The sequence below is a fragment of the Liolophura sinensis genome, unplaced genomic scaffold (genome assembly GCF_032854445.1).
Source record: "Liolophura sinensis isolate JHLJ2023 unplaced genomic scaffold, CUHK_Ljap_v2 scaffold_238, whole genome shotgun sequence".
NCBI classification, from domain to species: domain Eukaryota; kingdom Metazoa; phylum Mollusca; class Polyplacophora; order Chitonida; family Chitonidae; genus Liolophura; species Liolophura sinensis.
In genome coordinates this window covers 41,135-65,015 of record NW_027018177.1, presented here as the reverse complement: position 1 = coordinate 65,015, position 23,881 = coordinate 41,135, and the positions used below count along the sequence as shown (strand labels likewise).

Sequence of the window (23,881 nt, the reverse complement as noted above, 5' to 3'; positions counted from 1 at the left end):
TAGGCTAGCAACCTCTTTTTTTTTTTGTTTTTTTCTCTCTCTCTCTTTTTCTTCATTAATACCAAGATGTATGTACCCAGATAAATAAGGATAAACTGAATTGAACCAACGATATGAATCCGAATTCTTGCTTTTTTGTTTTTCTGCTCCAGGACAGGCAGACGATCTTTTAAAAACGCTGGGAGAACAAAAGTCTGTTACAAGCGCTGGTTGTGTGGGGGAGAGACTGGGGCTTAAGAGAAAAGAAAAGAAAAATATGGAACGCTTCACGAATTTGCGTGTCATCCTTGCGCAGGGGCCATGCTAATCTTCTCTGTATCGTTCCAATTTTAGTATATGTACTGCCGAAGCAAGTACGAGAGCAGCAGCCATGCCGTCTTACTTTATACAAGGCCGACGTGCACCTTTGCCGCACGATGGGCTCTTGATATTTGCATATAAACGTGTAGCCCAAAACGTAGAACCAACGCATTTAATCGTGGTTTTTTCAGTCGACGCTGTCTAAATGGGTGCGCTCACAGCCTGTGGATTTTCGTTTATTTCTCATACTAAAATGATATTTTGCCAACAAAATTTAGGTGCAAAGAAAATGAAGTACAAGTATAGTGGTTGACATGGAACAGGGGTTGGGACGATGCTCCCAATGCGGACACACACACGCAGCCACACGCTATGTACACTGGCGGGTGGGGAAATGTGGATATGAGTTATCGCCCCTAGTGTGACTTGTATGGTCCATCTAAGCCAAGACAGACGTGGGATGACAGGGAGTTTGTTGTCTTCGTTCAAACGGCCATCCAGCCTCTTCACTGTTTGGTGCACTTGTTCTGATATTCCATGCATTTTATTTCACCACCAATATATCGCAAAGTTTTACCCCAACAAGAGCCTACGGCCATATCACGTTGAAAACACCGGTTCTCGTCCGAACACCGAAGTTAAGCAACGTCGAGCCCGGTTAGTACTTGGATGGGTGACCGCCTGGGAACACCGGGTGCTGTAGGCTAGCAACCTCTTTTTTTTTTTTTTTGTTTTTTTCTCTCTCTCTCTTTTTCTTCATTAATACCAAGATGTATGTACCCATGGTGGGTGGGGAAATGTGGATATGAGTTATCGCCCCTAGCGTGACTTGTATGAGCCATCTAAGCCAAGACAGACGTGGGATGGCAGGGAGTTTGTTGTCTTCGTTCAAACGGCCATCCAGCCTCTTCACTGTTTGGTGCACTTGTTCTGATATTCCATGCATTTTATTTCACCACCAATATATAGCAAAGTTTTACCCCAACCAGTGCCTACGGCCATATCACGTTGAAAACACCGGTTCTCGTCCGAACACCGAAGTTAAGCAACGTCGAGCCCGGTTAGTACTTGGATGGGTGACCGCCTGGGAACACCGGGTGCTGTAGGCTAGCAACCTCTTTTTTTTTTTGTTTTTTTCTCTCTCTCTCTTTTTCTTCATTAATACCAAGATGTATGTACCCAGATAAATAAGGATAAACTGAATTGAACCAACGATATGAATCCGAATTCTTGCTTTTTTGTTTTTCTGCTCCAGGACAGGCAGACGATCTTTTAAAAACGCTGGGAGAACAAAAGTCTGTTACAAGCGCTGGTTGTGTGGGGGAGAGACTGGGGCTTAAGAGAAAAGAAAAGAAAAATATGGAACGCTTCACGAATTTGCGTGTCATCCTTGCGCAGGGGCCATGCTAATCTTCTCTGTATCGTTCCAATTTTAGTATATGTACTGCCGAAGCAAGTACGAGAGCAGCAGCCATGCCGTCTTACTTTATACATGGCCGACGTGCACCTTTGCCGCACGATGGGCTCTTGATATTTGCATATAAACGTGTAGCCCAAAACGTAGAACCAACGCATTTAATCGTGGTTTTTTCAGTCGACGCTGTCTAAATGGGTGCGCTCACAGCCTGTGGATTTTCGTTTATTTCTCATACTAAAATGATATTTTGCCAACAAAATTTAGGTGCAAAGAAAATGAAGTACAAGTATAGTGGTTGACATGGAACAGGGGTTGGGACGATGCTCCCAATGCGGACACACACACGCAGCCACACGCTATGTACACTGGCGGGTGGGGAAATGTGGATATGAGTTATCGCCCCTAGTGTGACTTGTATGGTCCATCTAAGCCAAGACAGACGTGGGATGACAGGGAGTTTGTTGTCTTCGTTCAAACGGCCATCCAGCCTCTTCACTGTTTGGTGCACTTGTTCTGATATTCCATGCATTTTATTTCACCACCAATATATCGCAAAGTTTTACCCCAACAAGAGCCTACGGCCATATCACGTTGAAAACACCGGTTCTCGTCCGAACACCGAAGTTAAGCAACGTCGAGCCCGGTTAGTACTTGGATGGGTGACCGCCTGGGAACACCGGGTGCTGTAGGCTAGCAACCTCTTTTTTTTTTTTTTGTTTTTTTCTCTCTCTCTCTTTTTCTTCATTAATACCAAGATGTATGTACCCATGGTGGGTGGGGAAATGTGGATATGAGTTATCGCCCCTAGCGTGACTTGTATGAGCCATCTAAGCCAAGACAGACGTGGGATGGCAGGGAGTTTGTTGTCTTCGTTCAAACGGCCATCCAGCCTCTTCACTGTTTGGTGCACTTGTTCTGATATTCCATGCATTTTATTTCACCACCAATATATAGCAAAGTTTTACCCCAACCAGTGCCTACGGCCATATCACGTTGAAAACACCGGTTCTCGTCCGAACACCGAAGTTAAGCAACGTCGAGCCCGGTTAGTACTTGGATGGGTGACCGCCTGGGAACACCGGGTGCTGTAGGCTAGCAACCTCTTTTTTTTTTTGTTTTTTTCTCTCTCTCTCTTTTTCTTCATTAATACCAAGATGTATGTACCCAGATAAATAAGGATAAACTGAATTGAACCAACGATATGAATCCGAATTCTTGCTTTTTTGTTTTTCTGCTCCAGGACAGGCAGACGATCTTTTAAAAACGCTGGGAGAACAAAAGTCTGTTACAAGCGCTGGTTGTGTGGGGGAGAGACTGGGGCTTAAGAGAAAAGAAAAGAAAAATATGGAACGCTTCACGAATTTGCGTGTCATCCTTGCGCAGGGGCCATGCTAATCTTCTCTGTATCGTTCCAATTTTAGTATATGTACTGCCGAAGCAAGTACGAGAGCAGCAGCCATGCCGTCTTACTTTATACAAGGCCGACGTGCACCTTTGCCGCACGATGGGCTCTTGATATTTGCATATAAACGTGTAGCCCAAAACGTAGAACCAACGCATTTAATCGTGGTTTTTTCAGTCGACGCTGTCTAAATGGGTGCGCTCACAGCCTGTGGATTTTCGTTTATTTCTCATACTAAAATGATATTTTGCCAACAAAAGTTAGGTGCAAAGAAAATGAAGTACAAGTATAGTGGTTGACATGGAACAGGGGTTGGGACGATGCTCCCAATGCGGACACACACACGCAGCCACACGCTATGTACACTGGCGGGTGGGGAAATGTGGATATGAGTTATCGCCCCTAGTGTGACTTGTATGGTCCATCTAAGCCAAGACAGACGTGGGATGACAGGGAGTTTGTTGTCTTCGTTCAAACGGCCATCCAGCCTCTTCACTGTTTGGTGCACTTGTTCTGATATTCCATGCATTTTATTTCACCACCAATATATCGCAAAGTTTTACCCCAACAAGAGCCTACGGCCATATCACGTTGAAAACACCGGTTCTCGTCCGAACACCGAAGTTAAGCAACGTCGAGCCCGGTTAGTACTTGGATGGGTGACCGCCTGGGAACACCGGGTGCTGTAGGCTAGCAACCTCTTTTTTTTTTTTTTGTTTTTTTCTCTCTCTCTCTTTTTCTTCATTAATACCAAGATGTATGTACCCATGGTGGGTGGGGAAATGTGGATATGAGTTATCGCCCCTAGCGTGACTTGTATGAGCCATCTAAGCCAAGACAGACGTGGGATGGCAGGGAGTTTGTTGTCTTCGTTCAAACGGCCATCCAGCCTCTTCACTGTTTGGTGCACTTGTTCTGATATTCCATGCATTTTATTTCACCACCAATATATAGCAAAGTTTTACCCCAACCAGTGCCTACGGCCATATCACGTTGAAAACACCGGTTCTCGTCCGAACACCGAAGTTAAGCAACGTCGAGCCCGGTTAGTACTTGGATGGGTGACCGCCTGGGAACACCGGGTGCTGTAGGCTAGCAACCTCTTTTTTTTTTTGTTTTTTTCTCTCTCTCTCTTTTTCTTCATTAATACCAAGATGTATGTACCCAGATAAATAAGGATAAACTGAATTGAACCAACGATATGAATCCGAATTCTTGCTTTTTTGTTTTTCTGCTCCAGGACAGGCAGACGATCTTTTAAAAACGCTGGGAGAACAAAAGTCTGTTACAAGCGCTGGTTGTGTGGGGGAGAGACTGGGGCTTAAGAGAAAAGAAAAGAAAAATATGGAACGCTTCACGAATTTGCGTGTCATCCTTGCGCAGGGGCCATGCTAATCTTCTCTGTATCGTTCCAATTTTAGTATATGTACTGCCGAAGCAAGTACGAGAGCAGCAGCCATGCCGTCTTACTTTATACAAGGCCGACGTGCACCTTTGCCGCACGATGGGCTCTTGATATTTGCATATAAACGTGTAGCCCAAAACGTAGAACCAACGCATTTAATCGTGGTTTTTTCAGTCGACGCTGTCTAAATGGGTGCGCTCACAGCCTGTGGATTTTCGTTTATTTCTCATACTAAAATGATATTTTGCCAACAAAAGTTAGGTGCAAAGAAAATGAAGTACAAGTATAGTGGTTGACATGGAACAGGGGTTGGGACGATGCTCCCAATGCGGACACACACACGCAGCCACACGCTATGTACACTGGCGGGTGGGGAAATGTGGATATGAGTTATCGCCCCTAGTGTGACTTGTATGGTCCATCTAAGCCAAGACAGACGTGGGATGACAGGGAGTTTGTTGTCTTCGTTCAAACGGCCATCCAGCCTCTTCACTGTTTGGTGCACTTGTTCTGATATTCCATGCATTTTATTTCACCACCAATATATCGCAAAGTTTTACCCCAACAAGAGCCTACGGCCATATCACGTTGAAAACACCGGTTCTCGTCCGAACACCGAAGTTAAGCAACGTCGAGCCCGGTTAGTACTTGGATGGGTGACCGCCTGGGAACACCGGGTGCTGTAGGCTAGCAACCTCTTTTTTTTTTTTTTTGTTTTTTTCTCTCTCTCTCTTTTTCTTCATTAATACCAAGATGTATGTACCCATGGTGGGTGGGGAAATGTGGATATGAGTTATCGCCCCTAGCGTGACTTGTATGAGCCATCTAAGCCAAGACAGACGTGGGATGGCAGGGAGTTTGTTGTCTTCGTTCAAACGGCCATCCAGCCTCTTCACTGTTTGGTGCACTTGTTCTGATATTCCATGCATTTTATTTCACCACCAATATATAGCAAAGTTTTACCCCAACCAGTGCCTACGGCCATATCACGTTGAAAACACCGGTTCTCGTCCGAACACCGAAGTTAAGCAACGTCGAGCCCGGTTAGTACTTGGATGGGTGACCGCCTGGGAACACCTGGTGCTGTAGGCTAGCAACCTCTTTTTTTTTTTGTTTTTTTCTCTCTCTCTCTTTTTCTTCATTAATACCAAGATGTATGTACCCAGATAAATAAGGATAAACTGAATTGAACCAACGATATGAATCCGAATTCTTGCTTTTTTGTTTTTCTGCTCCAGGACAGGCAGACGATCTTTTAAAAACGCTGGGAGAACAAAAGTCTGTTACAAGCGCTGGTTGTGTGGGGGAGAGACTGGGGCTTAAGAGAAAAGAAAAGAAAAATATGGAACGCTTCACGAATTTGCGTGTCATCCTTGCGCAGGGGCCATGCTAATCTTCTCTGTATCGTTCCAATTTTAGTATATGTACTGCCGAAGCAAGTACGAGAGCAGCAGCCATGCCGTCTTACTTTATACAAGGCCGACGTGCACCTTTGCCGCACGATGGGCTCTTGATATTTGCATATAAACGTGTAGCCCAAAACGTAGAACCAACGCATTTAATCGTGGTTTTTTCAGTCGACGCTGTCTAAATGGGTGCGCTCACAGCCTGTGGATTTTCGTTTATTTCTCATACTAAAATGATATTTTGCCAACAAAATTTAGGTGCAAAGAAAATGAAGTACAAGTATAGTGGTTGACATGGAACAGGGGTTGGGACGATGCTCCCAATGCGGACACACACACGCAGCCACACGCTATGTACACTGGCGGGTGGGGAAATGTGGATATGAGTTATCGCCCCTAGTGTGACTTGTATGGTCCATCTAAGCCAAGACAGACGTGGGATGACAGGGAGTTTGTTGTCTTCGTTCAAACGGCCATCCAGCCTCTTCACTGTTTGGTGCACTTGTTCTGATATTCCATGCATTTTATTTCACCACCAATATATCGCAAAGTTTTACCCCAACAAGAGCCTACGGCCATATCACGTTGAAAACACCGGTTCTCGTCCGAACACCGAAGTTAAGCAACGTCGAGCCCGGTTAGTACTTGGATGGGTGACCGCCTGGGAACACCGGGTGCTGTAGGCTAGCAACCTCTTTTTTTTTTTTTTGTTTTTTTCTCTCTCTCTCTTTTTCTTCATTAATACCAAGATGTATGTACCCATGGTGGGTGGGGAAATGTGGATATGAGTTATCGCCCCTAGCGTGACTTGTATGAGCCATCTAAGCCAAGACAGACGTGGGATGGCAGGGAGTTTGTTGTCTTCGTTCAAACGGCCATCCAGCCTCTTCACTGTTTGGTGCACTTGTTCTGATATTCCATGCATTTTATTTCACCACCAATATATAGCAAAGTTTTACCCCAACCAGTGCCTACGGCCATATCACGTTGAAAACACCGGTTCTCGTCCGAACACCGAAGTTAAGCAACGTCGAGCCCGGTTAGTACTTGGATGGGTGACCGCCTGGGAACACCGGGTGCTGTAGGCTAGCAACCTCTTTTTTTTTTTTGTTTTTTTCTCTCTCTCTCTTTTTCTTCATTAATACCAAGATGTATGTACCCAGATAAATAAGGATAAACTGAATTGAACCAACGATATGAATCCGAATTCTTGCTTTTTTGTTTTTCTGCTCCAGGACAGGCAGACGATCTTTTAAAAACGCTGGGAGAACAAAAGTCTGTTACAAGCGCTGGTTGTGTGGGGGAGAGACTGGGGCTTAAGAGAAAAGAAAAGAAAAATATGGAACGCTTCACGAATTTGCGTGTCATCCTTGCGCAGGGGCCATGCTAATCTTCTCTGTATCGTTCCAATTTTAGTATATGTACTGCCGAAGCAAGTACGAGAGCAGCAGCCATGCCGTCTTACTTTATACAAGGCCGACGTGCACCTTTGCCGCACGATGGGCTCTTGATATTTGCATATAAACGTGTAGCCCAAAACGTAGAACCAACGCATTTAATCGTGGTTTTTTCAGTCGACGCTGTCTAAATGGGTGCGCTCACAGCCTGTGGATTTTCGTTTATTTCTCATACTAAAATGATATTTTGCCAACAAAAGTTAGGTGCAAAGAAAATGAAGTACAAGTATAGTGGTTGACATGGAACAGGGGTTGGGACGATGCTCCCAATGCGGACACACACACGCAGCCACACGCTATGTACACTGGCGGGTGGGGAAATGTGGATATGAGTTATCGCCCCTAGTGTGACTTGTATGGTCCATCTAAGCCAAGACAGACGTGGGATGACAGGGAGTTTGTTGTCTTCGTTCAAACGGCCATCCAGCCTCTTCACTGTTTGGTGCACTTGTTCTGATATTCCATGCATTTTATTTCACCACCAATATATCGCAAAGTTTTACCCCAACAAGAGCCTACGGCCATATCACGTTGAAAACACCGGTTCTCGTCCGAACACCGAAGTTAAGCAACGTCGAGCCCGGTTAGTACTTGGATGGGTGACCGCCTGGGAACACCGGGTGCTGTAGGCTAGCAACCTCTTTTTTTTTTTTTTGTTTTTTTCTCTCTCTCTCTTTTTCTTCATTAATACCAAGATGTATGTACCCATGGTGGGTGGGGAAATGTGGATATGAGTTATCGCCCCTAGCGTGACTTGTATGAGCCATCTAAGCCAAGACAGACGTGGGATGGCAGGGAGTTTATTGTCTTCGTTCAAACGGCCATCCAGCCTCTTCACTGTTTGGTGCACTTGTTCTGATATTCCATGCATTTTATTTCACCACCAATATATAGCAAAGTTTTACCCCAACCAGTGCCTACGGCCATATCACGTTGAAAACACCGGTTCTCGTCCGAACACCGAAGTTAAGCAACGTCGAGCCCGGTTAGTACTTGGATGGGTGACCGCCTGGGAACACCGGGTGCTGTAGGCTAGCAACCTCTTTTTTTTTTTGTTTTTTTCTCTCTCTCTCTTTTTCTTCATTAATACCAAGATGTATGTACCCAGATAAATAAGGATAAACTGAATTGAACCAACGATATGAATCCGAATTCTTGCTTTTTTGTTTTTCTGCTCCAGGACAGGCAGACGATCTTTTAAAAACGCTGGGAGAACAAAAGTCTGTTACAAGCGCTGGTTGTGTGGGGGAGAGACTGGGGCTTAAGAGAAAAGAAAAGAAAAATATGGAACGCTTCACGAATTTGCGTGTCATCCTTGCGCAGGGGCCATGCTAATCTTCTCTGTATCGTTCCAATTTTAGTATATGTACTGCCGAAGCAAGTACGAGAGCAGCAGCCATGCCGTCTTACTTTATACAAGGCCGACGTGCACCTTTGCCGCACGATGGGCTCTTGATATTTGCATATAAACGTGTAGCCCAAAACGTAGAACCAACGCATTTAATCGTGGTTTTTTCAGTCGACGCTGTCTAAATGGGTGCGCTCACAGCCTGTGGATTTTCGTTTATTTCTCATACTAAAATGATATTTTGCCAACAAAAGTTAGGTGCAAAGAAAATGAAGTACAAGTATAGTGGTTGACATGGAACAGGGGTTGGGACGATGCTCCCAATGCGGACACACACACGCAGCCACACGCTATGTACACTGGCGGGTGGGGAAATGTGGATATGAGTTATCGCCCCTAGTGTGACTTGTATGGTCCATCTAAGCCAAGACAGACGTGGGATGACAGGGAGTTTGTTGTCTTCGTTCAAACGGCCATCCAGCCTCTTCACTGTTTGGTGCACTTGTTCTGATATTCCATGCATTTTATTTCACCACCAATATATCGCAAAGTTTTACCCCAACAAGAGCCTACGGCCATATCACGTTGAAAACACCGGTTCTCGTCCGAACACCGAAGTTAAGCAACGTCGAGCCCGGTTAGTACTTGGATGGGTGACCGCCTGGGAACACCGGGTGCTGTAGGCTAGCAACCTCTTTTTTTTTTTTTTGTTTTTTTCTCTCTCTCTCTTTTTCTTCATTAATACCAAGATGTATGTACCCATGGTGGGTGGGGAAATGTGGATATGAGTTATCGCCCCTAGCGTGACTTGTATGAGCCATCTAAGCCAAGACAGACGTGGGATGGCAGGGAGTTTATTGTCTTCGTTCAAACGGCCATCCAGCCTCTTCACTGTTTGGTGCACTTGTTCTGATATTCCATGCATTTTATTTCACCACCAATATATAGCAAAGTTTTACCCCAACCAGTGCCTACGGCCATATCACGTTGAAAACACCGGTTCTCGTCCGAACACCGAAGTTAAGCAACGTCGAGCCCGGTTAGTACTTGGATGGGTGACCGCCTGGGAACACCTGGTGCTGTAGGCTAGCAACCTCTTTTTTTTTTTGTTTTTTTCTCTCTCTCTCTTTTTCTTCATTAATACCAAGATGTATGTACCCAGATAAATAAGGATAAACTGAATTGAACCAACGATATGAATCCGAATTCTTGCTTTTTTGTTTTTCTGCTCCAGGACAGGCAGACGATCTTTTAAAAACGCTGGGAGAACAAAAGTCTGTTACAAGCGCTGGTTGTGTGGGGGAGAGACTGGGGCTTAAGAGAAAAGAAAAGAAAAATATGGAACGCTTCACGAATTTGCGTGTCATCCTTGCGCAGGGGCCATGCTAATCTTCTCTGTATCGTTCCAATTTTAGTATATGTACTGCCGAAGCAAGTACGAGAGCAGCAGCCATGCCGTCTTACTTTATACAAGGCCGACGTGCACCTTTGCCGCACGATGGGCTCTTGATATTTGCATATAAACGTGTAGCCCAAAACGTAGAACCAACGCATTTAATCGTGGTTTTTTCAGTCGACGCTGTCTAAATGGGTGCGCTCACAGCCTGTGGATTTTCGTTTATTTCTCATACTAAAATGATATTTTGCCAACAAAATTTAGGTGCAAAGAAAATGAAGTACAAGTATAGTGGTTGACATGGAACAGGGGTTGGGACGATGCTCCCAATGCGGACACACACACGCAGCCACACGCTATGTACACTGGCGGGTGGGGAAATGTGGATATGAGTTATCGCCCCTAGTGTGACTTGTATGGTCCATCTAAGCCAAGACAGACGTGGGATGACAGGGAGTTTGTTGTCTTCGTTCAAACGGCCATCCAGCCTCTTCACTGTTTGGTGCACTTGTTCTGATATTCCATGCATTTTATTTCACCACCAATATATCGCAAAGTTTTACCCCAACAAGAGCCTACGGCCATATCACGTTGAAAACACCGGTTCTCGTCCGAACACCGAAGTTAAGCAACGTCGAGCCCGGTTAGTACTTGGATGGGTGACCGCCTGGGAACACCGGGTGCTGTAGGCTAGCAACCTCTTTTTTTTTTTTTTGTTTTTTTCTCTCTCTCTCTTTTTCTTCATTAATACCAAGATGTATGTACCCATGGTGGGTGGGGAAATGTGGATATGAGTTATCGCCCCTAGCGTGACTTGTATGAGCCATCTAAGCCAAGACAGACGTGGGATGGCAGGGAGTTTGTTGTCTTCGTTCAAACGGCCATCCAGCCTCTTCACTGTTTGGTGCACTTGTTCTGATATTCCATGCATTTTATTTCACCACCAATATATAGCAAAGTTTTACCCCAACCAGTGCCTACGGCCATATCACGTTGAAAACACCGGTTCTCGTCCGAACACCGAAGTTAAGCAACGTCGAGCCCGGTTAGTACTTGGATGGGTGACCGCCTGGGAACACCGGGTGCTGTAGGCTAGCAACCTCTTTTTTTTTTTTGTTTTTTTCTCTCTCTCTCTTTTTCTTCATTAATACCAAGATGTATGTACCCAGATAAATAAGGATAAACTGAATTGAACCAACGATATGAATCCGAATTCTTGCTTTTTTGTTTTTCTGCTCCAGGACAGGCAGACGATCTTTTAAAAACGCTGGGAGAACAAAAGTCTGTTACAAGCGCTGGTTGTGTGGGGGAGAGACTGGGGCTTAAGAGAAAAGAAAAGAAAAATATGGAACGCTTCACGAATTTGCGTGTCATCCTTGCGCAGGGGCCATGCTAATCTTCTCTGTATCGTTCCAATTTTAGTATATGTACTGCCGAAGCAAGTACGAGAGCAGCAGCCATGCCGTCTTACTTTATACAAGGCCGACGTGCACCTTTGCCGCACGATGGGCTCTTGATATTTGCATATAAACGTGTAGCCCAAAACGTAGAACCAACGCATTTAATCGTGGTTTTTTCAGTCGACGCTGTCTAAATGGGTGCGCTCACAGCCTGTGGATTTTCGTTTATTTCTCATACTAAAATGATATTTTGCCAACAAAAGTTAGGTGCAAAGAAAATGAAGTACAAGTATAGTGGTTGACATGGAACAGGGGTTGGGACGATGCTCCCAATGCGGACACACACACGCAGCCACACGCTATGTACACTGGCGGGTGGGGAAATGTGGATATGAGTTATCGCCCCTAGTGTGACTTGTATGGTCCATCTAAGCCAAGACAGACGTGGGATGACAGAGAGTTTGTTGTCTTCGTTCAAACGGCCATCCAGCCTCTTCACTGTTTGGTGCACTTGTTCTGATATTCCATGCATTTTATTTCACCACCAATATATCGCAAAGTTTTACCCCAACAAGAGCCTACGGCCATATCACGTTGAAAACACCGGTTCTCGTCCGAACACCGAAGTTAAGCAACGTCGAGCCCGGTTAGTACTTGGATGGGTGACCGCCTGGGAACACCGGGTGCTGTAGGCTAGCAACCTCTTTTTTTTTTTTTTGTTTTTTTCTCTCTCTCTCTTTTTCTTCATTAATACCAAGATGTATGTACCCATGGTGGGTGGGGAAATGTGGATATGAGTTATCGCCCCTAGCGTGACTTGTATGAGCCATCTAAGCCAAGACAGACGTGGGATGGCAGGGAGTTTGTTGTCTTCGTTCAAACGGCCATCCAGCCTCTTCACTGTTTGGTGCACTTGTTCTGATATTCCATGCATTTTATTTCACCACCAATATATAGCAAAGTTTTACCCCAACCAGTGCCTACGGCCATATCACGTTGAAAACACCGGTTCTCGTCCGAACACCGAAGTTAAGCAACGTCGAGCCCGGTTAGTACTTGGATGGGTGACCGCCTGGGAACACCGGGTGCTGTAGGCTAGCAACCTCTTTTTTTTTTTGTTTTTTTCTCTCTCTCTCTTTTTCTTCATTAATACCAAGATGTATGTACCCAGATAAATAAGGATAAACTGAATTGAACCAACGATATGAATCCGAATTCTTGCTTTTTTGTTTTTCTGCTCCAGGACAGGCAGACGATCTTTTAAAAACGCTGGGAGAACAAAAGTCTGTTACAAGCGCTGGTTGTGTGGGGGAGAGACTGGGGCTTAAGAGAAAAGAAAAGAAAAATATGGAACGCTTCACGAATTTGCGTGTCATCCTTGCGCAGGGGCCATGCTAATCTTCTCTGTATCGTTCCAATTTTAGTATATGTACTGCCGAAGCAAGTACGAGAGCAGCAGCCATGCCGTCTTACTTTATACAAGGCCGACGTGCACCTTTGCCGCACGATGGGCTCTTGATATTTGCATATAAACGTGTAGCCCAAAACGTAGAACCAACGCATTTAATCGTGGTTTTTTCAGTCGACGCTGTCTAAATGGGTGCGCTCACAGCCTGTGGATTTTCGTTTATTTCTCATACTAAAATGATATTTTGCCAACAAAAGTTAGGTGCAAAGAAAATGAAGTACAAGTATAGTGGTTGACATGGAACAGGGGTTGGGACGATGCTCCCAATGCGGACACACACACGCAGCCACACGCTATGTACACTGGCGGGTGGGGAAATGTGGATATGAGTTATCGCCCCTAGTGTGACTTGTATGGTCCATCTAAGCCAAGACAGACGTGGGATGACAGGGAGTTTGTTGTCTTCGTTCAAACGGCCATCCAGCCTCTTCACTGTTTGGTGCACTTGTTCTGATATTCCATGCATTTTATTTCACCACCAATATATCGCAAAGTTTTACCCCAACAAGAGCCTACGGCCATATCACGTTGAAAACACCGGTTCTCGTCCGAACACCGAAGTTAAGCAACGTCGAGCCCGGTTAGTACTTGGATGGGTGACCGCCTGGGAACACCGGGTGCTGTAGGCTAGCAACCTCTTTTTTTTTTTTTTGTTTTTTTCTCTCTCTCTCTTTTTCTTCATTAATACCAAGATGTATGTACCCATGGTGGGTGGGGAAATGTGGATATGAGTTATCGCCCCTAGCGTGACTTGTATGAGCCATCTAAGCCAAGACAGACGTGGGATGGCAGGGAGTTTGTTGTCTTCGTTCAAACGGCCATCCAGCCTCTTCACTGTTTGGTGCACTTGTTCTGATATTCCATGCATTTTATTTCACCACCAATATATAGCAAAGTTTTACCCCAACCAGTGCCTACGGCCATATCACGTTGAAAACACCGGTTCTCGTCCGAACACCGAAGTTAAGCAACGTCGAGCCCGGTTAGTACTTGGATGGGTGACCGCCTGGGAACACCGGGTGCTGTAGGCTAGCAACCTCTTTTTTTTTTTGTTTTTTTCTCTCTCTCTCTTTTTCTTCATTAATACCAAGATGTATGTACCCAGATAAATAAGGATAAACTGAATTGAACCAACGATATGAATCCGAATTCTTGCTTTTTTGTTTTTCTGCTCCAGGACAGGCAGACGATCTTTTAAAAACGCTGGGAGAACAAAAGTCTGTTACAAGCGCTGGTTGTGTGGGGGAGAGACTGGGGCTTAAGAGAAAAGAAAAGAAAAATATGGAACGCTTCACGAATTTGCGTGTCATCCTTGCGCAGGGGCCATGCTAATCTTCTCTGTATCGTTCCAATTTTAGTATATGTACTGCCGAAGCAAGTACGAGAGCAGCAGCCATGCCGTCTTACTTTATACAAGGCCGACGTGCACCTTTGCCGCACGATGGGCTCTTGATATTTGCATATAAACGTGTAGCCCAAAACGTAGAACCAACGCATTTAATCGTGGTTTTTTCAGTCGACGCTGTCTAAATGGGTGCGCTCACAGCCTGTGGATTTTCGTTTATTTCTCATACTAAAATGATATTTTGCCAACAAAAGTTAGGTGCAAAGAAAATGAAGTACAAGTATAGTGGTTGACATGGAACAGGGGTTGGGACGATGCTCCCAATGCGGACACACACACGCAGCCACACGCTATGTACACTGGCGGGTGGGGAAATGTGGATATGAGTTATCGCCCCTAGTGTGACTTGTATGGTCCATCTAAGCCAAGACAGACGTGGGATGACAGGGAGTTTGTTGTCTTCGTTCAAACGGCCATCCAGCCTCTTCACTGTTTGGTGCACTTGTTCTGATATTCCATGCATTTTATTTCACCACCAATATATCGCAAAGTTTTACCCCAACAAGAGCCTACGGCCATATCACGTTGAAAACACCGGTTCTCGTCCGAACACCGAAGTTAAGCAACGTCGAGCCCGGTTAGTACTTGGATGGGTGACCGCCTGGGAACACCGGGTGCTGTAGGCTAGCAACCTCTTTTTTTTTTTTTTGTTTTTTTCTCTCTCTCTCTTTTTCTTCATTAATACCAAGATGTATGTACCCATGGTGGGTGGGGAAATGTGGATATGAGTTATCGCCCCTAGCGTGACTTGTATGAGCCATCTAAGCCAAGACAGACGTGGGATGGCAGGGAGTTTGTTGTCTTCGTTCAAACGGCCATCCAGCCTCTTCACTGTTTGGTGCACTTGTTCTGATATTCCATGCATTTTATTTCACCACCAATATATAGCAAAGTTTTACCCCAACCAGTGCCTACGGCCATATCACGTTGAAAACACCGGTTCTCGTCCGAACACCGAAGTTAAGCAACGTCGAGCCCGGTTAGTACTTGGATGGGTGACCGCCTGGGAACACCGGGTGCTGTAGGCTAGCAACCTCTTTTTTTTTTTGTTTTTTTCTCTCTCTCTCTTTTTCTTCATTAATACCAAGATGTATGTACCCAGATAAATAAGGATAAACTGAATTGAACCAACGATATGAATCCGAATTCTTGCTTTTTTGTTTTTCTGCTCCAGGACAGGCAGACGATCTTTTAAAAACGCTGGGAGAACAAAAGTCTGTTACAAGCGCTGGTTGTGTGGGGGAGAGACTGGGGCTTAAGAGAAAAGAAAAGAAAAATATGGAACGCTTCACGAATTTGCGTGTCATCCTTGCGCAGGGGCCATGCTAATCTTCTCTGTATCGTTCCAATTTTAGTATATGTACTGCCGAAGCAAGTACGAGAGCAGCAGCCATGCCGTCTTACTTTATACAAGGCCGACGTGCACCTTTGCCGCACGATGGGCTCTTGATATTTGCATATAAACGTGTAGCCCAAAACGTAGAACCAACGCATTTAATCGTGGTTTTTTCAGTCGACGCTGTCTAAATGGGTGCGCTCACAGCCTGTGGATTTTCGTTTATTTCTCATACTAAAATGATATTTTGCCAACAAAAGTTAGGTGCAAAGAAAATGAAGTACAAGTATAGTGGTTGACATGGAACAGGGGTTGGGACGATGCTCCCAATGCGGACACACACACGCAGCCACACGCTATGTACACTGGCGGGTGGGGAAATGTGGATATGAGTTATCGCCCCTAGTGTGACTTGTATGGTCCATCTAAGCCAAGACAGACGTGGGATGACAGGGAGTTTGTTGTCTTCGTTCAAACGGCCATCCAGCCTCTTCACTGTTTGGTGCACTTGTTCTGATATTCCATGCATTTTATTTCACCACCAATATATCGCAAAGTTTTACCCCAACAAGAGCCTACGGCCATATCACGTTGAAAACACCGGTTCTCGTCCGAACACCGAAGTTAAGCAACGTCGAGCCCGGTTAGTACTTGGATGGGTGACCGCCTGGGAACACCGGGTGCTGTAGGCTAGCAACCTCTTTTTTTTTTTTTTGTTTTTTTCTCTCTCTCTCTTTTTCTTCATTAATACCAAGATGTATGTACCCATGGTGGGTGGGGAAATGTGGATATGAGTTATCGCCCCTAGCGTGACTTGTATGAGCCATCTAAGCCAAGACAGACGTGGGATGGCAGGGAGTTTGTTGTCTTCGTTCAAACGGCCATCCAGCCTCTTCACTGTTTGGTGCACTTGTTCTGATATTCCATGCATTTTATTTCACCACCAATATATAGCAAAGTTTTACCCCAACCAGTGCCTACGGCCATATCACGTTGAAAACACCGGTTCTCGTCCGAACACCGAAGTTAAGCAACGTCGAGCCCGGTTAGTACTTGGATGGGTGACCGCCTGGGAACACCTGGTGCTGTAGGCTAGCAACCTCTTTTTTTTTTTGTTTTTTTCTCTCTCTCTCTTTTTCTTCATTAATACCAAGATGTATGTACCCAGATAAATAAGGATAAACTGAATTGAACCAACGATATGAATCCGAATTCTTGCTTTTTTGTTTTTCTGCTCCAGGACAGGCAGACGATCTTTTAAAAACGCTGGGAGAACAAAAGTCTGTTACAAGCGCTGGTTGTGTGGGGGAGAGACTGGGGCTTAAGAGAAAAGAAAAGAAAAATATGGAACGCTTCACGAATTTGCGTGTCATCCTTGCGCAGGGGCCATGCTAATCTTCTCTGTATCGTTCCAATTTTAGTATATGTACTGCCGAAGCAAGTACGAGAGCAGCAGCCATGCCGTCTTACTTTATACAAGGCCGACGTGCACCTTTGCCGCACGATGGGCTCTTGATATTTGCATATAAACGTGTAGCCCAAAACGTAGAACCAACGCATTTAATCGTGGTTTTTTCAGTCGACGCTGTCTAAATGGGTGCGCTCACAGCCTGTGGATTTTCGTTTATTTCTCATACTAAAATGATATTTTGCCAACAAAATTTAGGTGCAAAGAAAATGAAGTACAAGTATAGTGGTTGACATGGAACAGGGGTTGGGACGATGCTCCCAATGCGGACACACACACGCAGCCACACGCTATGTACACTGGCGGGTGGGGAAATGTGGATATGAGTTATCGCCCCTAGTGTGACTTGTATGGTCCATCTAAGCCAAGACAGACGTGGGATGACAGGGAGTTTGTTGTCTTCGTTCAAACGGCCATCCAGCCTCTTCACTGTTTGGTGCACTTGTTCTGATATTCCATGCATTTTATTTCACCACCAATATATCGCAAAGTTTTACCCCAACAAGAGCCTACGGCCATATCACGTTGAAAACACCGGTTCTCGTCCGAACACCGAAGTTAAGCAACGTCGAGCCCGGTTAGTACTTGGATGGGTGACCGCCTGGGAACACCGGGTGCTGTAGGCTAGCAACCTCTTTTTTTTTTTTTTGTTTTTTTCTCTCTCTCTCTTTTTCTTCATTAATACCAAGATGTATGTACCCATGGTGGGTGGGGAAATGTGGATATGAGTTATCGCCCCTAGCGTGACTTGTATGAGCCATCTAAGCCAAGACAGACGTGGGATGGCAGGGAGTTTGTTGTCTTCGTTCAAACGGCCATCCAGCCTCTTCACTGTTTGGTGCACTTGTTCTGATATTCCATGCATTTTATTTCACCACCAATATATAGCAAAGTTTTACCCCAACCAGTGCCTACGGCCATATCACGTTGAAAACACCGGTTCTCGTCCGAACACCGAAGTTAAGCAACGTCGAGCCCGGTTAGTACTTGGATGGGTGACCGCCTGGGAACACCGGGTGCTGTAGGCTAGCAACCTCTTTTTTTTTTTGTTTTTTTCTCTCTCTCTCTTTTTCTTCATTAATACCAAGATGTATGTACCCAGATAAATAAGGATAAACTGAATTGAACCAACGATATGAATCCGAATTCTTGCTTTTTTGTTTTTCTGCTCCAGGACAGGCAGACGATCTTTTAAAAACGCTGGGAGAACAAAAGTCTGTTACAAGCGCTGGTTGTGTGGGGGAGAGACTGGGGCTTAAGAGAAAAGAAAAGAAAAATATGGAACGCTTCACGAATTTGCGTGTCATCCTTGCGCAGGGGCCATGCTAATCTTCTCTGTATCGTTCCAATTTTAGTATATGTACTGCCGAAGCAAGTACGAGAGCAGCAGCCATGCCGTCTTACTTTATACAAGGCCGACGTGCACCTTTGCCGCACGATGGGCTCTTGATATTTGCATATAAACGTGTAGCCCAAAACGTAGAACCAACGCATTTAATCGTGGTTTTTTCAGTCGACGCTGTCTAAATGGGTGCGCTCACAGCCTGTGGATTTTCGTTTATTTCTCATACTAAAATGATATTTTGCCAACAAAATTTAGGTGCAAAGAAAATGAAGTACAAGTATAGTGGTTGACATGGAACAGGGGTTGGGACGATGCTCCCAATGCGGACACACACACGCAGCCACACGCTATGTACACTGGCGGGTGGGGAAATGTGGATATGAGTTATCGCCCCTAGTGTGACTTGTATGGTCCATCTAAGCCAAGACAGACGTGGGATGACAGGGAGTTTGTTGTCTTCGTTCAAACGGCCATCCAGCCTCTTCACTGTTTGGTGCACTTGTTCTGATATTCCATGCATTTTATTTCACCACCAATATATCGCAAAGTTTTACCCCAACAAGAGCCTACGGCCATATCACGTTGAAAACACCGGTTCTCGTCCGAACACCGAAGTTAAGCAACGTCGAGCCCGGTTAGTACTTGGATGGGTGACCGCCTGGGAACACCGGGTGCTGTAGGCTAGCAACCTCTTTTTTTTTTTTTTGTTTTTTTCTCTCTCTCTCTTTTTCTTCATTAATACCAAGATGTATGTACCCATGGTGGGTGGGGAAATGTGGATATGAGTTATCGCCCCTAGCGTGACTTGTATGAGCCATCTAAGCCAAGACAGACGTGGGATGGCAGGGAGTTTGTTGTCTTCGTTCAAACGGCCATCCAGCCTCTTCACTGTTTGGTGCACTTGTTCTGATATTCCATGCATTTTATTTCACCACCAATATATAGCAAAGTTTTACCCCAACCAGTGCCTACGGCCATATCACGTTGAAAACACCGGTTCTCGTCCGAACACCGAAGTTAAGCAACGTCGAGCCCGGTTAGTACTTGGATGGGTGACCGCCTGGGAACACCGGGTGCTGTAGGCTAGCAACCTCTTTTTTTTTTTGTTTTTTTCTCTCTCTCTCTTTTTCTTCATTAATACCAAGATGTATGTACCCAGATAAATAAGGATAAACTGAATTGAACCAACGATATGAATCCGAATTCTTGCTTTTTTGTTTTTCTGCTCCAGGACAGGCAGACGATCTTTTAAAAACGCTGGGAGAACAAAAGTCTGTTACAAGCGCTGGTTGTGTGGGGGAGAGACTGGGGCTTAAGAGAAAAGAAAAGAAAAATATGGAACGCTTCACGAATTTGCGTGTCATCCTTGCGCAGGGGCCATGCTAATCTTCTCTGTATCGTTCCAATTTTAGTATATGTACTGCCGAAGCAAGTACGAGAGCAGCAGCCATGCCGTCTTACTTTATACAAGGCCGACGTGCACCTTTGCCGCACGATGGGCTCTTGATATTTGCATATAAACGTGTAGCCCAAAACGTAGAACCAACGCATTTAATCGTGGTTTTTTCAGTCGACGCTGTCTAAATGGGTGCGCTCACAGCCTGTGGATTTTCGTTTATTTCTCATACTAAAATGATATTTTGCCAACAAAAGTTAGGTGCAAAGAAAATGAAGTACAAGTATAGTGGTTGACATGGAACAGGGGTTGGGACGATGCTCCCAATGCGGACACACACACGCAGCCACACGCTATGTACACTGGCGGGTGGGGAAATGTGGATATGAGTTATCGCCCCTAGTGTGACTTGTATGGTCCATCTAAGCCAAGACAGACGTGGGATGACAGGGAGTTTGTTGTCTTCGTTCAAACGGCCATCCAGCCTCTTCACTGTTTGGTGCACTTGTTCTGATATTCCATGCATTTTATTTCACCACCAATATATCGCAAAGTTTTACCCCAACAAGAGCCTACGGCCATATCACGTTGAAAACACCGGTTCTCGTCCGAACACCGAAGTTAAGCAACGTCGAGCCCGGTTAGTACTTGGATGGGTGACCGCCTGGGAACACCGGGTGCTGTAGGCTAGCAACCTCTTTTTTTTTTTTTTTGTTTTTTTCTCTCTCTCTCTTTTTCTTCATTAATACCAAGATGTATGTACCCATGGTGGGTGGGGAAATGTGGATATGAGTTATCGCCCCTAGCGTGACTTGTATGAGCCATCTAAGCCAAGACAGACGTGGGATGGCAGGGAGTTTGTTGTCTTCGTTCAAACGGCCATCCAGCCTCTTCACTGTTTGGTGCACTTGTTCTGATATTCCATGCATTTTATTTCACCACCAATATATAGCAAAGTTTTACCCCAACCAGTGCCTACGGCCATATCACGTTGAAAACACCGGTTCTCGTCCGAACACCGAAGTTAAGCAACGTCGAGCCCGGTTAGTACTTGGATGGGTGACCGCCTGGGAACACCGGGTGCTGTAGGCTAGCAACCTCTTTTTTTTTTTGTTTTTTTCTCTCTCTCTCTTTTTCTTCATTAATACCAAGATGTATGTACCCAGATAAATAAGGATAAACTGAATTGAACCAACGATATGAATCCGAATTCTTGCTTTTTTGTTTTTCTGCTCCAGGACAGGCAGACGATCTTTTAAAAACGCTGGGAGAACAAAAGTCTGTTACAAGCGCTGGTTGTGTGGGGGAGAGACTGGGGCTTAAGAGAAAAGAAAAGAAAAATATGGAACGCTTCACGAATTTGCGTGTCATCCTTGCGCAGGGGCCATGCTAATCTTCTCTGTATCGTTCCAATTTTAGTATATGTACTGCCGAAGCAAGTACGAGAGCAGCAGCCATGCCGTCTTACTTTATACATGGCCGACGTGCACCTTTGCCGCACGATGGGCTCTTGATATTTGCATATAAACGTGTAGCCCAAAACGTAGAACCAACGCATTTAATCGTGGTTTTTTCAGTCGACGCTGTCTAAATGGGTGCGCTCACAGCCTGTGGATTTTCGTTTATTTCTCATACTAAAATGATATTTTGCCAACAAAATTTAGGTGCAAAGAAAATGAAGTACAAGTATAGTGGTTGACATGGAACAGGGGTTGGGACGATGCTCCCAATGCGGACACACACACGCAGCCACACGCTATGTACACTGGCGGGTGGGGAAATGTGGATATGAGTTATCGCCCCTAGTGTGACTTGTATGGTCCATCTAAGCCAAGACAGACGTGGGATGACAGGGAGTTTGTTGTCTTCGTTCAAACGGCCATCCAGCCTCTTCACTGTTTGGTGCACTTGTTCTGATATTCCATGCATTTTATTTCACCACCAATATATCGCAAAGTTTTACCCCAACAAGAGCCTACGGCCATATCACGTTGAAAACACCGGTTCTCGTCCGAACACCGAAGTTAAGCAACGTCGAGCCCGGTTAGTACTTGGATGGGTGACCGCCTGGGAACACCGGGTGCTGTAGGCTAGCAACCTCTTTTTTTTTTTTTTTGTTTTTTTCTCTCTCTCTCTTTTTCTTCATTAATACCAAGATGTATGTACCCATGGTGGGTGGGGAAATGTGGATATGAGTTATCGCCCCTAGCGTGACTTGTATGAGCCATCTAAGCCAAGACAGACGTGGGATGGCAGGGAGTTTGTTGTCTTCGTTCAAACGGCCATCCAGCCTTTTCACTGTTTGGTGCACTTGTTCTGATATTCCATGCATTTTATTTCACCACCAATATATAGCAAAGTTTTACCCCAACCAGTGCCTACGGCCATATCACGTTGAAAACACCGGTTCTCGTCCGAACACCGAAGTTAAGCAACGTCGAGCCCGGTTAGTACTTGGATGGGTGACCGCCTGGGAACACCGGGTGCTGTAGGCTAGCAACCTCTTTTTTTTTTTGTTTTTTTCTCTCTCTCTCTTTTTCTTCATTAATACCAAGATGTATGTACCCAGATAAATAAGGATAAACTGAATTGAACCAACGATATGAATCCGAATTCTTGCTTTTTTGTTTTTCTGCTCCAGGACAGGCAGACGATCTTTTAAAAACGCTGGGAGAACAAAAGTCTGTTACAAGCGCTGGTTGTGTGGGGGAGAGACTGGGGCTTAAGAGAAAAGAAAAGAAAAATATGGAACGCTTCACGAATTTGCGTGTCATCCTTGCGCAGGGGCCATGCTAATCTTCTCTGTATCGTTCCAATTTTAGTATATGTACTGCCGAAGCAAGTACGAGAGCAGCAGCCATGCCGTCTTACTTTATACATGGCCGACGTGCACCTTTGCCGCACGATGGGCTCTTGATATTTGCATATAAACGTGTAGCCCAAAACGTAGAACCAACGCATTTAATCGTGGTTTTTTCAGTCGACGCTGTCTAAATGGGTGCGCTCACAGCCTGTGGATTTTCGTTTATTTCTCATACTAAAATGATATTTTGCCAACAAAATTTAGGTGCAAAGAAAATGAAGTACAAGTATAGTGGTTGACATGGAACAGGGGTTGGGACGATGCTCCCAATGCGGACACACACACGCAGCCACACGCTATGTACACTGGCGGGTGGGGAAATGTGGATATGAGTTATCGCCCCTAGTGTGACTTGTATGGTCCATCTAAGCCAAGACAGACGTGGGATGACAGGGAGTTTGTTGTCTTCGTTCAAACGGCCATCCAGCCTCTTCACTGTTTGGTGCACTTGTTCTGATATTCCATGCATTTTATTTCACCACCAATATATCGCAAAGTTTTACCCCAACAAGAGCCTACGGCCATATCACGTTGAAAACACCGGTTCTCGTCCGAACACCGAAGTTAAGCAACGTCGAGCCCGGTTAGTACTTGGATGGGTGACCGCCTGGGAACACCGGGTGCTGTAGGCTAGCAACCTCTTTTTTTTTTTTTTTGTTTTTTTCTCTCTCTCTCTTTTTCTTCATTAATACCAAGATGTATGTACCCATGGTGGGTGGGGAAATGTGGATATGAGTTATCGCCCCTAGCGTGACTTGTATGAGCCATCTAAGCCAAGACAGACGTGGGATGGCAGGGAGTTTGTTGTCTTCGTTCAAACGGCCATCCAGCCTCTTCACTGTTTGGTGCACTTGTTCTGATATTCCATGCATTTTATTTCACCACCAATATATAGCAAAGTTTTACCCCAACCAGTGCCTACGGCCATATCACGTTGAAAACACCGGTTCTCGTCCGAACACCGAAGTTAAGCAACGTCGAGCCCGGTTAGTACTTGGATGGGTGACCGCCTGGGAACACCGGGTGCTGTAGGCTAGCAACCTCTTTTTTTTTTTGTTTTTTTCTCTCT

The 23,881-nt window shown here is 45.2% G+C and overlaps 51 non-coding genes across 51 annotated transcripts; 34 read left to right on the top strand and 17 right to left on the bottom strand.

Annotated features, from left to right (window-relative positions):
- Positions 1 to 250: 250 nt before the first annotated feature.
- Positions 251 to 357, bottom strand: LOC135481612 (U6 spliceosomal RNA). Its single transcript, XR_010446116.1, has one exon. It is a non-coding gene; the product is annotated as a U6 spliceosomal RNA (small nuclear RNA).
- Positions 358 to 887: 530 nt separating this feature from the next.
- On the top strand, positions 888 to 1,006 carry LOC135481557 (5S ribosomal RNA). Its single transcript, XR_010446063.1, has one exon. It is a non-coding gene; the product is annotated as a 5S ribosomal RNA (ribosomal RNA).
- Positions 1,007 to 1,290: 284 nt separating this feature from the next.
- LOC135481556 (5S ribosomal RNA) lies at positions 1,291 to 1,409 on the top strand. Its single transcript, XR_010446062.1, has one exon. It is a non-coding gene; the product is annotated as a 5S ribosomal RNA (ribosomal RNA).
- Positions 1,410 to 1,653: 244 nt separating this feature from the next.
- LOC135481611 (U6 spliceosomal RNA) lies at positions 1,654 to 1,760 on the bottom strand. Its single transcript, XR_010446115.1, has one exon. It is a non-coding gene; the product is annotated as a U6 spliceosomal RNA (small nuclear RNA).
- A 530-nt stretch (positions 1,761 to 2,290) lies between these two features.
- On the top strand, positions 2,291 to 2,409 carry LOC135481555 (5S ribosomal RNA). Its single transcript, XR_010446061.1, has one exon. It is a non-coding gene; the product is annotated as a 5S ribosomal RNA (ribosomal RNA).
- Positions 2,410 to 2,692: 283 nt separating this feature from the next.
- Positions 2,693 to 2,811, top strand: LOC135481554 (5S ribosomal RNA). The gene has a single exon (XR_010446060.1). It is a non-coding gene; the product is annotated as a 5S ribosomal RNA (ribosomal RNA).
- Positions 2,812 to 3,055: 244 nt separating this feature from the next.
- LOC135481610 (U6 spliceosomal RNA) lies at positions 3,056 to 3,162 on the bottom strand. Its single transcript, XR_010446114.1, has one exon. It is a non-coding gene; the product is annotated as a U6 spliceosomal RNA (small nuclear RNA).
- A 530-nt stretch (positions 3,163 to 3,692) lies between these two features.
- On the top strand, positions 3,693 to 3,811 carry LOC135481553 (5S ribosomal RNA). Its single transcript, XR_010446059.1, has one exon. It is a non-coding gene; the product is annotated as a 5S ribosomal RNA (ribosomal RNA).
- A 283-nt stretch (positions 3,812 to 4,094) lies between these two features.
- Positions 4,095 to 4,213, top strand: LOC135481552 (5S ribosomal RNA). The gene has a single exon (XR_010446058.1). It is a non-coding gene; the product is annotated as a 5S ribosomal RNA (ribosomal RNA).
- A 244-nt stretch (positions 4,214 to 4,457) lies between these two features.
- Positions 4,458 to 4,564, bottom strand: LOC135481609 (U6 spliceosomal RNA). Its single transcript, XR_010446113.1, has one exon. It is a non-coding gene; the product is annotated as a U6 spliceosomal RNA (small nuclear RNA).
- A 530-nt stretch (positions 4,565 to 5,094) lies between these two features.
- On the top strand, positions 5,095 to 5,213 carry LOC135481550 (5S ribosomal RNA). The gene has a single exon (XR_010446056.1). It is a non-coding gene; the product is annotated as a 5S ribosomal RNA (ribosomal RNA).
- A 284-nt stretch (positions 5,214 to 5,497) lies between these two features.
- On the top strand, positions 5,498 to 5,616 carry LOC135481647 (5S ribosomal RNA). The gene has a single exon (XR_010446153.1). It is a non-coding gene; the product is annotated as a 5S ribosomal RNA (ribosomal RNA).
- Positions 5,617 to 5,860: 244 nt separating this feature from the next.
- Positions 5,861 to 5,967, bottom strand: LOC135481607 (U6 spliceosomal RNA). Its single transcript, XR_010446111.1, has one exon. It is a non-coding gene; the product is annotated as a U6 spliceosomal RNA (small nuclear RNA).
- Positions 5,968 to 6,497: 530 nt separating this feature from the next.
- Positions 6,498 to 6,616, top strand: LOC135481549 (5S ribosomal RNA). Its single transcript, XR_010446055.1, has one exon. It is a non-coding gene; the product is annotated as a 5S ribosomal RNA (ribosomal RNA).
- Positions 6,617 to 6,899: 283 nt separating this feature from the next.
- Positions 6,900 to 7,018, top strand: LOC135481548 (5S ribosomal RNA). Its single transcript, XR_010446054.1, has one exon. It is a non-coding gene; the product is annotated as a 5S ribosomal RNA (ribosomal RNA).
- Positions 7,019 to 7,263: 245 nt separating this feature from the next.
- LOC135481606 (U6 spliceosomal RNA) lies at positions 7,264 to 7,370 on the bottom strand. The gene has a single exon (XR_010446110.1). It is a non-coding gene; the product is annotated as a U6 spliceosomal RNA (small nuclear RNA).
- A 530-nt stretch (positions 7,371 to 7,900) lies between these two features.
- On the top strand, positions 7,901 to 8,019 carry LOC135481547 (5S ribosomal RNA). The gene has a single exon (XR_010446053.1). It is a non-coding gene; the product is annotated as a 5S ribosomal RNA (ribosomal RNA).
- Positions 8,020 to 8,302: 283 nt separating this feature from the next.
- Positions 8,303 to 8,421, top strand: LOC135481546 (5S ribosomal RNA). The gene has a single exon (XR_010446052.1). It is a non-coding gene; the product is annotated as a 5S ribosomal RNA (ribosomal RNA).
- Positions 8,422 to 8,665: 244 nt separating this feature from the next.
- On the bottom strand, positions 8,666 to 8,772 carry LOC135481605 (U6 spliceosomal RNA). Its single transcript, XR_010446109.1, has one exon. It is a non-coding gene; the product is annotated as a U6 spliceosomal RNA (small nuclear RNA).
- Positions 8,773 to 9,302: 530 nt separating this feature from the next.
- Positions 9,303 to 9,421, top strand: LOC135481544 (5S ribosomal RNA). Its single transcript, XR_010446051.1, has one exon. It is a non-coding gene; the product is annotated as a 5S ribosomal RNA (ribosomal RNA).
- A 283-nt stretch (positions 9,422 to 9,704) lies between these two features.
- Positions 9,705 to 9,823, top strand: LOC135481636 (5S ribosomal RNA). Its single transcript, XR_010446140.1, has one exon. It is a non-coding gene; the product is annotated as a 5S ribosomal RNA (ribosomal RNA).
- A 244-nt stretch (positions 9,824 to 10,067) lies between these two features.
- On the bottom strand, positions 10,068 to 10,174 carry LOC135481604 (U6 spliceosomal RNA). The gene has a single exon (XR_010446108.1). It is a non-coding gene; the product is annotated as a U6 spliceosomal RNA (small nuclear RNA).
- A 530-nt stretch (positions 10,175 to 10,704) lies between these two features.
- Positions 10,705 to 10,823, top strand: LOC135481543 (5S ribosomal RNA). Its single transcript, XR_010446050.1, has one exon. It is a non-coding gene; the product is annotated as a 5S ribosomal RNA (ribosomal RNA).
- Positions 10,824 to 11,106: 283 nt separating this feature from the next.
- Positions 11,107 to 11,225, top strand: LOC135481542 (5S ribosomal RNA). Its single transcript, XR_010446049.1, has one exon. It is a non-coding gene; the product is annotated as a 5S ribosomal RNA (ribosomal RNA).
- A 245-nt stretch (positions 11,226 to 11,470) lies between these two features.
- On the bottom strand, positions 11,471 to 11,577 carry LOC135481603 (U6 spliceosomal RNA). Its single transcript, XR_010446107.1, has one exon. It is a non-coding gene; the product is annotated as a U6 spliceosomal RNA (small nuclear RNA).
- Positions 11,578 to 12,107: 530 nt separating this feature from the next.
- Positions 12,108 to 12,226, top strand: LOC135481541 (5S ribosomal RNA). Its single transcript, XR_010446048.1, has one exon. It is a non-coding gene; the product is annotated as a 5S ribosomal RNA (ribosomal RNA).
- Positions 12,227 to 12,509: 283 nt separating this feature from the next.
- LOC135481540 (5S ribosomal RNA) lies at positions 12,510 to 12,628 on the top strand. Its single transcript, XR_010446047.1, has one exon. It is a non-coding gene; the product is annotated as a 5S ribosomal RNA (ribosomal RNA).
- Positions 12,629 to 12,872: 244 nt separating this feature from the next.
- On the bottom strand, positions 12,873 to 12,979 carry LOC135481602 (U6 spliceosomal RNA). Its single transcript, XR_010446106.1, has one exon. It is a non-coding gene; the product is annotated as a U6 spliceosomal RNA (small nuclear RNA).
- A 530-nt stretch (positions 12,980 to 13,509) lies between these two features.
- Positions 13,510 to 13,628, top strand: LOC135481538 (5S ribosomal RNA). Its single transcript, XR_010446045.1, has one exon. It is a non-coding gene; the product is annotated as a 5S ribosomal RNA (ribosomal RNA).
- A 283-nt stretch (positions 13,629 to 13,911) lies between these two features.
- LOC135481537 (5S ribosomal RNA) lies at positions 13,912 to 14,030 on the top strand. Its single transcript, XR_010446044.1, has one exon. It is a non-coding gene; the product is annotated as a 5S ribosomal RNA (ribosomal RNA).
- A 244-nt stretch (positions 14,031 to 14,274) lies between these two features.
- Positions 14,275 to 14,381, bottom strand: LOC135481601 (U6 spliceosomal RNA). Its single transcript, XR_010446105.1, has one exon. It is a non-coding gene; the product is annotated as a U6 spliceosomal RNA (small nuclear RNA).
- Positions 14,382 to 14,911: 530 nt separating this feature from the next.
- On the top strand, positions 14,912 to 15,030 carry LOC135481536 (5S ribosomal RNA). Its single transcript, XR_010446043.1, has one exon. It is a non-coding gene; the product is annotated as a 5S ribosomal RNA (ribosomal RNA).
- Positions 15,031 to 15,313: 283 nt separating this feature from the next.
- LOC135481535 (5S ribosomal RNA) lies at positions 15,314 to 15,432 on the top strand. Its single transcript, XR_010446042.1, has one exon. It is a non-coding gene; the product is annotated as a 5S ribosomal RNA (ribosomal RNA).
- A 244-nt stretch (positions 15,433 to 15,676) lies between these two features.
- On the bottom strand, positions 15,677 to 15,783 carry LOC135481600 (U6 spliceosomal RNA). The gene has a single exon (XR_010446104.1). It is a non-coding gene; the product is annotated as a U6 spliceosomal RNA (small nuclear RNA).
- Positions 15,784 to 16,313: 530 nt separating this feature from the next.
- On the top strand, positions 16,314 to 16,432 carry LOC135481534 (5S ribosomal RNA). Its single transcript, XR_010446041.1, has one exon. It is a non-coding gene; the product is annotated as a 5S ribosomal RNA (ribosomal RNA).
- A 283-nt stretch (positions 16,433 to 16,715) lies between these two features.
- Positions 16,716 to 16,834, top strand: LOC135481625 (5S ribosomal RNA). The gene has a single exon (XR_010446129.1). It is a non-coding gene; the product is annotated as a 5S ribosomal RNA (ribosomal RNA).
- A 244-nt stretch (positions 16,835 to 17,078) lies between these two features.
- LOC135481599 (U6 spliceosomal RNA) lies at positions 17,079 to 17,185 on the bottom strand. Its single transcript, XR_010446103.1, has one exon. It is a non-coding gene; the product is annotated as a U6 spliceosomal RNA (small nuclear RNA).
- Positions 17,186 to 17,715: 530 nt separating this feature from the next.
- Positions 17,716 to 17,834, top strand: LOC135481533 (5S ribosomal RNA). The gene has a single exon (XR_010446040.1). It is a non-coding gene; the product is annotated as a 5S ribosomal RNA (ribosomal RNA).
- A 283-nt stretch (positions 17,835 to 18,117) lies between these two features.
- On the top strand, positions 18,118 to 18,236 carry LOC135481532 (5S ribosomal RNA). The gene has a single exon (XR_010446039.1). It is a non-coding gene; the product is annotated as a 5S ribosomal RNA (ribosomal RNA).
- A 244-nt stretch (positions 18,237 to 18,480) lies between these two features.
- On the bottom strand, positions 18,481 to 18,587 carry LOC135481598 (U6 spliceosomal RNA). Its single transcript, XR_010446102.1, has one exon. It is a non-coding gene; the product is annotated as a U6 spliceosomal RNA (small nuclear RNA).
- Positions 18,588 to 19,117: 530 nt separating this feature from the next.
- LOC135481531 (5S ribosomal RNA) lies at positions 19,118 to 19,236 on the top strand. The gene has a single exon (XR_010446038.1). It is a non-coding gene; the product is annotated as a 5S ribosomal RNA (ribosomal RNA).
- Positions 19,237 to 19,519: 283 nt separating this feature from the next.
- Positions 19,520 to 19,638, top strand: LOC135481530 (5S ribosomal RNA). The gene has a single exon (XR_010446037.1). It is a non-coding gene; the product is annotated as a 5S ribosomal RNA (ribosomal RNA).
- A 244-nt stretch (positions 19,639 to 19,882) lies between these two features.
- LOC135481596 (U6 spliceosomal RNA) lies at positions 19,883 to 19,989 on the bottom strand. The gene has a single exon (XR_010446100.1). It is a non-coding gene; the product is annotated as a U6 spliceosomal RNA (small nuclear RNA).
- Positions 19,990 to 20,519: 530 nt separating this feature from the next.
- On the top strand, positions 20,520 to 20,638 carry LOC135481528 (5S ribosomal RNA). The gene has a single exon (XR_010446036.1). It is a non-coding gene; the product is annotated as a 5S ribosomal RNA (ribosomal RNA).
- A 284-nt stretch (positions 20,639 to 20,922) lies between these two features.
- Positions 20,923 to 21,041, top strand: LOC135481526 (5S ribosomal RNA). The gene has a single exon (XR_010446034.1). It is a non-coding gene; the product is annotated as a 5S ribosomal RNA (ribosomal RNA).
- Positions 21,042 to 21,285: 244 nt separating this feature from the next.
- LOC135481595 (U6 spliceosomal RNA) lies at positions 21,286 to 21,392 on the bottom strand. Its single transcript, XR_010446099.1, has one exon. It is a non-coding gene; the product is annotated as a U6 spliceosomal RNA (small nuclear RNA).
- A 530-nt stretch (positions 21,393 to 21,922) lies between these two features.
- On the top strand, positions 21,923 to 22,041 carry LOC135481525 (5S ribosomal RNA). Its single transcript, XR_010446033.1, has one exon. It is a non-coding gene; the product is annotated as a 5S ribosomal RNA (ribosomal RNA).
- Positions 22,042 to 22,325: 284 nt separating this feature from the next.
- On the top strand, positions 22,326 to 22,444 carry LOC135481524 (5S ribosomal RNA). The gene has a single exon (XR_010446032.1). It is a non-coding gene; the product is annotated as a 5S ribosomal RNA (ribosomal RNA).
- A 244-nt stretch (positions 22,445 to 22,688) lies between these two features.
- Positions 22,689 to 22,795, bottom strand: LOC135481594 (U6 spliceosomal RNA). The gene has a single exon (XR_010446098.1). It is a non-coding gene; the product is annotated as a U6 spliceosomal RNA (small nuclear RNA).
- Positions 22,796 to 23,325: 530 nt separating this feature from the next.
- Positions 23,326 to 23,444, top strand: LOC135481522 (5S ribosomal RNA). Its single transcript, XR_010446031.1, has one exon. It is a non-coding gene; the product is annotated as a 5S ribosomal RNA (ribosomal RNA).
- Positions 23,445 to 23,728: 284 nt separating this feature from the next.
- LOC135481521 (5S ribosomal RNA) lies at positions 23,729 to 23,847 on the top strand. Its single transcript, XR_010446029.1, has one exon. It is a non-coding gene; the product is annotated as a 5S ribosomal RNA (ribosomal RNA).
- The last annotated feature ends 34 nt before the right edge of the window (positions 23,848 to 23,881 follow it).